We start from the raw sequence: 5931 nt of genomic DNA, 5'->3' as shown, positions 1-5931 counted from the left end.
GAAACTCCTGACGGTCCAGTTCAATGTGAAGAGGGTGTAAATACTGACTTGCTAGAGGTGTCGGTCATTCAAGATGAAAATACCTTACCTCAGTCAAATATTCAGCCTACTTCAGTTCCAAACATTGAACCTTCACCTGAATCTGTTTCGATTAATTCCCCCAATGCTTACACTGATCAAAATTCAGATCAAAGTTCCTATATTCCCCTACCTCATAGCAAAAAGTGGAACAGGAATCATCCAATACATCAAATTATTGGTGATCCATCTGCATCTATTCGTACTCAGTCTGCTACTGCTAATGAATGTCTTTATTCCACTTTTTTGAGTAATATTGAACCAACTAAGGTGTCTGAAGCCTTAGCAGATCCGGACTGGATACTTGCGATGCAAAAGGAGCTGAATCAGTTTGAAGCATTAAAGGTCTGGAGATTGGTACCGTGTCCCAACAATAAAACGATTATCGGTACAAAGTTGGTTTTTAAAAACAAAAAGGCTGAAGATGGTGTTTGTTATAACCGAGTCTTCTACAAACCTGGGTCAAAGTAACCTTATGTGATAATACTTGAATTACGTGATTACCACACATATTATTTTAATATAAACGCATGAAGTAAATATGTGCAAAAGCATAATGCCCACATGAAATATGTGAAACCTAAATGAGATGGTGCATACATGCGATAAGATATTTGTGAAACTATTATTATAATTAAAAATCTGCATACCTTCATGGTTAAGAAATTATGAGTTTTATAATAATAAAACCATAGTTTTATTGGTTAAAAGCTTTCACTGCCTTGATTTTCAGTATAAAAAGAAAGGGATAAGATAAAATCATTAGGAAATCCTTTTTATTTTGAAAATACTTTTGAGAGAGAAACAAAGCAGAGGCGATAGAGTGTTCTTGAGAAAGAATCCTGGGGCGGTTGAAAGAAAGCCTTGTGGGATTAAAACCTACAGAATCTGTGGTTTCAAGGTGAGTTTTTGATTACTACTATTTTCATAACTGCGAGCTTCACCTATTGTTTGACTTTGTGAATTGTGGAGTATTGACGGTTTGAAATTTAAAAGAATCTGGTAAAACTATTTTAAACGGTTTTAAAAGAAAATGTTTTGTGAACTGGAAGTTGAATCTGTTTTGAAAAGATTGAGTAGAAACTATGTTTGAGGAAACCGTTTTGGATTTGGTACCCTGTTTTTGAGGATTTACGCAAAAACAGATTATTGAGAAATCATATGTAAAACATATTGTTCTTATGGTTTGAATACAATTTATGTTGAGATTATGATTTGGTTAAAAACTATGAACGAGGTTCACTCTGACAGAAAGGTCTGCAGCCTGTCATTGGATGAAATAGTTCGTATGAATTTCAGGGGAAACAAGGATGATTGTTGTGTGTGATAGATAGCTATTGCTATAAATAGGGGATTTATGGATGTAATAAGGATGGTCATTGTGTGTGTGTGCATGGTATAACTTTTGCTATTATATCTAATAAGATTACAACAGATTGGAGTTCTCTCTTCTTGGTGATTTGAATATTCAGAGATGTTGTTCTTATTGGAAATAGTAGTATTGATGTTATGATTATGAGAAAAATGTGGCCTATAGTCATTAATTTTGGTTAAAAGTGTTTTGGAACAGAAGGAACACCTTATGAGGAACCAGAGATGCTGTGGTTTGTCCTCACTATTAGACCAGAGGGTTTTTGTTATTGATTTGAGGAATATGCAAATTTTTACTAAACATACTAGTTGGACCAGAGGCTCTGTATCTATTGATAAAAGTTTCTGTGTCAAAACCATATTTTAAGAAGTTTTAAGAAAAATGATTTTATACTTAGTATTTTCTGCGAAAGACAGACCAGAGGGGCTCTGGTCGACTTACACGTTGAACCTGAGGCTCTGATTGGTCATAACTTTTGAACCAGAAGCTCTGGTTAGTACAACCAGAGGCTCTAGTCTAGTAAGAGCTCTGTATAGCTATTCTTTTTGTAAAAGGCTATCTTATTTTATTAAAAGCTTAACGAAAGAACACTAAGAAATTACATGAACCAGAAGCTCTGGTTAGTACAACCAGAGGCTCTGATCGAAAAACTAGAAACTCTGGTAGAAGAACCAGAGGGGCTCTGGTCCTGTTTCTTGAAATATATTCCAGTCTATTTTGAAAATCAGAGGCTCGATGGACTTGAACCGTGCGATTCTATCTTTAGGATTTTAATGATATATTTCAAATAAATGTTTTGGTGATTTACACCCTGCATTACATAAAAAGGGAACCTCACTAGACATTCATGTCTAACCCTCATTTTGTGTTTTCAAAAATATGTGTGCAGGTAATAAGAATAAGGGAAAAAACATTTTGTGAATTACTTCCCTATGTGTTTTGCAATATGAAGATCTTGATTAGTCATATTTTGAAGATTAGATATCAAGATACAAGAAGCATGTACTTTTGGAATTTTTGAGTTGTGTAATTTACATTAAAGACTCTTGTATTATGGACCTATGTGGGGAGAAAACATGTATTCTATGTATAATATATGTGTTATATGCAATGTATGGATTTGGGGGTTTTACAAGTTGGTATCAGAGCCTGAGTTTAAGAGATTTAGGTATTCACATGTATGATGCCTATATTTGAACTGTTTCATTGCATATTAGGGTCCCAGACATAGTTAGCACATTTGGAATAAATATGATAAGTTAAGAGATCAGTGTGTAAGGTATTATAGGATTACATTTGGCCAATGTAATTTGGAATCTACAGGTACATAACTGAACTTGGACACTTTATTATATTTAGGAATGTTAAAATATGTTTATAAATTTTGAAAATCTGCAGATGACAAGCAGATCTAGAAGGTCAGAAAGGATCACCCGCCCCAACCCCACTAATGAAGAGGGAGATTCTCCTATCCTTGCTCCCATTGACACCTCTGGAGGTAGAGGAAGAGGAAGAGGAAGAGGCAGAGGCAGAGGTCAAGATAGAGGACAGACCAGAGGTAGAATAAGTCAACCAGAAGTTAATACAGATCAGGCCGAACCTAACTCTGAAAACATGAATCAAGAGCATATACCAGAACCAGAATACGTGACTAGAGATATGCTGGCTGAAGAGATGGGAAAGCTAAGGGAAACCTTGACTTCCATTATGGGGGTTCCTGCCAGAATCGAGACTGGCAGAGTTGAAATTAATCCAGCAGTTCCAGTTATCAATAATCGGGAAGGGATATAAAGATGTGTTTAACCTGCAAACCACCAACTTTCTCGGGAGACAGAGATCCAGTTAAAGCTAAGTGTTGGATCAAAGAGATAGAGTCTGTATCAGTACTAAAATCTAATGCCTTATTTTGGTGGGAAGTAGAATCATTGGCCAAAGCAGATATTCTACAAACTATGACATGGACAGAGTTTGTGAATAGATTCAAAGAACAATTATGTGCCAAAACAGCAATCAAACAGATGGAAGAGGATTTCTTAAAGCTAGAACAGAGCTTTGGGTCAGTCAGAGAATACACGGAGAAATTCATAGAACGATACATTTGGGGTCTAAAACCATCCATAAGAGAATTTGTTATAGCAATGAATCATGTTACCTTTCCAATGGCAGTAGATGCAGCAGAGATCACCGAGAGGAATAAGAATAGAAGTGAAGAAGGGAAACATATGGAGAAAAGAAAATGGGAAGGATCTTCGGCTAGTTATCGAGGATTAAAATTTACCAAGTTTAATAATAGAACGATGCAGAAACCAATGGAAAAGGCCTGTCCCCGGTGTCGACAGTATCACAAAGGAGAATGCAGAATCAAACCAATAAAATGTTATAACTGCGGTGAACATGGGCATACTTCGAATTTTTGTCGACAAAACAGAAAATGTTTTCATTGCAATTCCCCAGATCATTTCAAGAATAATTGCCCACAATTGAAAGCTCCACATCTCACTATGGGAAGCAATACATCGACCGGCCGTGGGAGACCAAGTATGGGCAGAGGATCGGGTGGGGCGTGGGGTCGATCTTTTCAGATGACCAAACATGATGCAGAAACTACACCCGATGTAGTAACAGGTACATTTTTTGTGAACTCGCTATATGCTAAAGTGTTATTTGACTCGGGTGCAAACTTCTCGTTTGTATCCCCATCATTTGCTTTATGTGCTCGTATGAATTCTATGCCACTTGATGATAAGTTAGTAGTTGATACTGCTAACGGTCAAGTATCTGTGGATTATGTGTTTAAAGACTGCATTATTGTAATTGAGAAATGTGAACTACCCATCAGATTATTTATCATGCTTATGAAAGAGTTTGACTTAGTAGTAGGAGTGGATTGGTTAGCCGAAAATCAGGCCAGCATTATTTGTGATAAGAAGATGGTTAGAATAACATTACCAAACAGAAGGATAGTCAATATTCATAGTGATAGTCAAAGCCATTCACACGGACTGTTATCAGTAATGAAGGCTAGAAGATGCATACAGAAGAAGTGTCAAGGATTTTTGGCCTATGTAATCAATGCCAAGAAGGAAAAAGAAGAACAGAGATTGATTCCAGTCGTCAGCGAATTTCCAGAGGTGTTCCCGGAGGATTTGTCTGGTCTTCCACCAGATAGAGATATAGAATTCAAAATTGACCTCTTACCCGGGGCAACGCCAGTAGCCAAAGCACCATACAGATTAGCCCCACCAGAGCTAAAAGAGTTAGTCTCGCAGTTAAAAGATCTACTTGATAAAGGTTTTATTAGACCATGTACATCACCTTGGGGAGCTCCAGTTCTGTTTGTCAAGAAGAAAGATGGATCTATGCGAATGTTCATAGATTATCGAGAACTCAACAAATTAACGATCAAAAATAAATATATGTTACCTAGGATAGACGATCTGTTTGATCAGTTAGTAGGGGCTAGCTACTTTTCCAAGATTGATCTGCGATCTGGATATCATCGACTAAAGGTAAGAAATGAAGACATTCCTAAGACTGCTTTCAGGACAAGGAACGGGCATCATGAATTTTTGGTTATGCCTTTTGGATTAACGAATACACCTGCAGCCTTCATGGACTTAATGAACAGAGTATGTCGAGAATATCTTGCTAAGTTTATGATTGTGTTCATTGACGACATTCTGATTTACTTGAAGACAAATGGAAGAACATGCAGAGCACCTTCGTCTGGTCCTGAGTCTCTTAAGGAAAGAAAAGTTATATGCTAAGTTGTCAAAATGCGAGTTTTGGTTGCGAGAAGTTCAGTTTTTGGGGCACGTGATATCAGAAAAAGGAATACAAGTAGATCCAGCAAAAATTGAAGCAGTTTGTAATATTCGAGTTATTTTATTAGATTTAATAATTTAAATCTTTATGTTTATATGAATATTTTATGTAGATGTGTGTGGGTGGCGGCCTATGTTTATCTGAATATTTTATATAGATGTGTGTGGGTGTGGGTGATGTAGTTATGTTAGCCGACCTTTGAGGGGCGGCCTATGTTTATATGAATATTTTATGTAGAAGTGTGTGGGTGTGGGTGACGTAATTATGTTAGCCGACCTTTGAGGGGCGGCCTATGTTTATCTGAATATTTTATGTAGAAGTGTGTGGGTGTGGGTGACATAGTTATGTTAGCCGACCTTTGAGGGGCGGTCATACACTTACTATAAATAGGAAAGACTTTGAAACACTTTCTATATTAGGAAAGACCTTTGAAACACTTTCTATATTAGGAAAGACTCCTTGGTGAATCATACGGATTGGCAGAAAAAGAAGAAGAGAATTCAAAGCTAGGATATCTGATTTTTAAGGTGAGTGTATTAAAGCTTTGAGCATAAATTGTTTACATACAATTTAGTAGTATTTGGAACTGGTCATTATGAATATAATATGTATGTGGATTATCTGTATATGGACAATAAACCGTTCAAGTGTTGTCC

Source organism: Cynara cardunculus (genome assembly GCF_001531365.2).
Source record: "Cynara cardunculus var. scolymus isolate 2C chromosome LG 9, CcrdV1, whole genome shotgun sequence".
Classification (NCBI taxonomy): domain Eukaryota; kingdom Viridiplantae; phylum Streptophyta; class Magnoliopsida; order Asterales; family Asteraceae; genus Cynara; species Cynara cardunculus.
Note: the sequence above shows the minus strand (reverse complement) of the source record.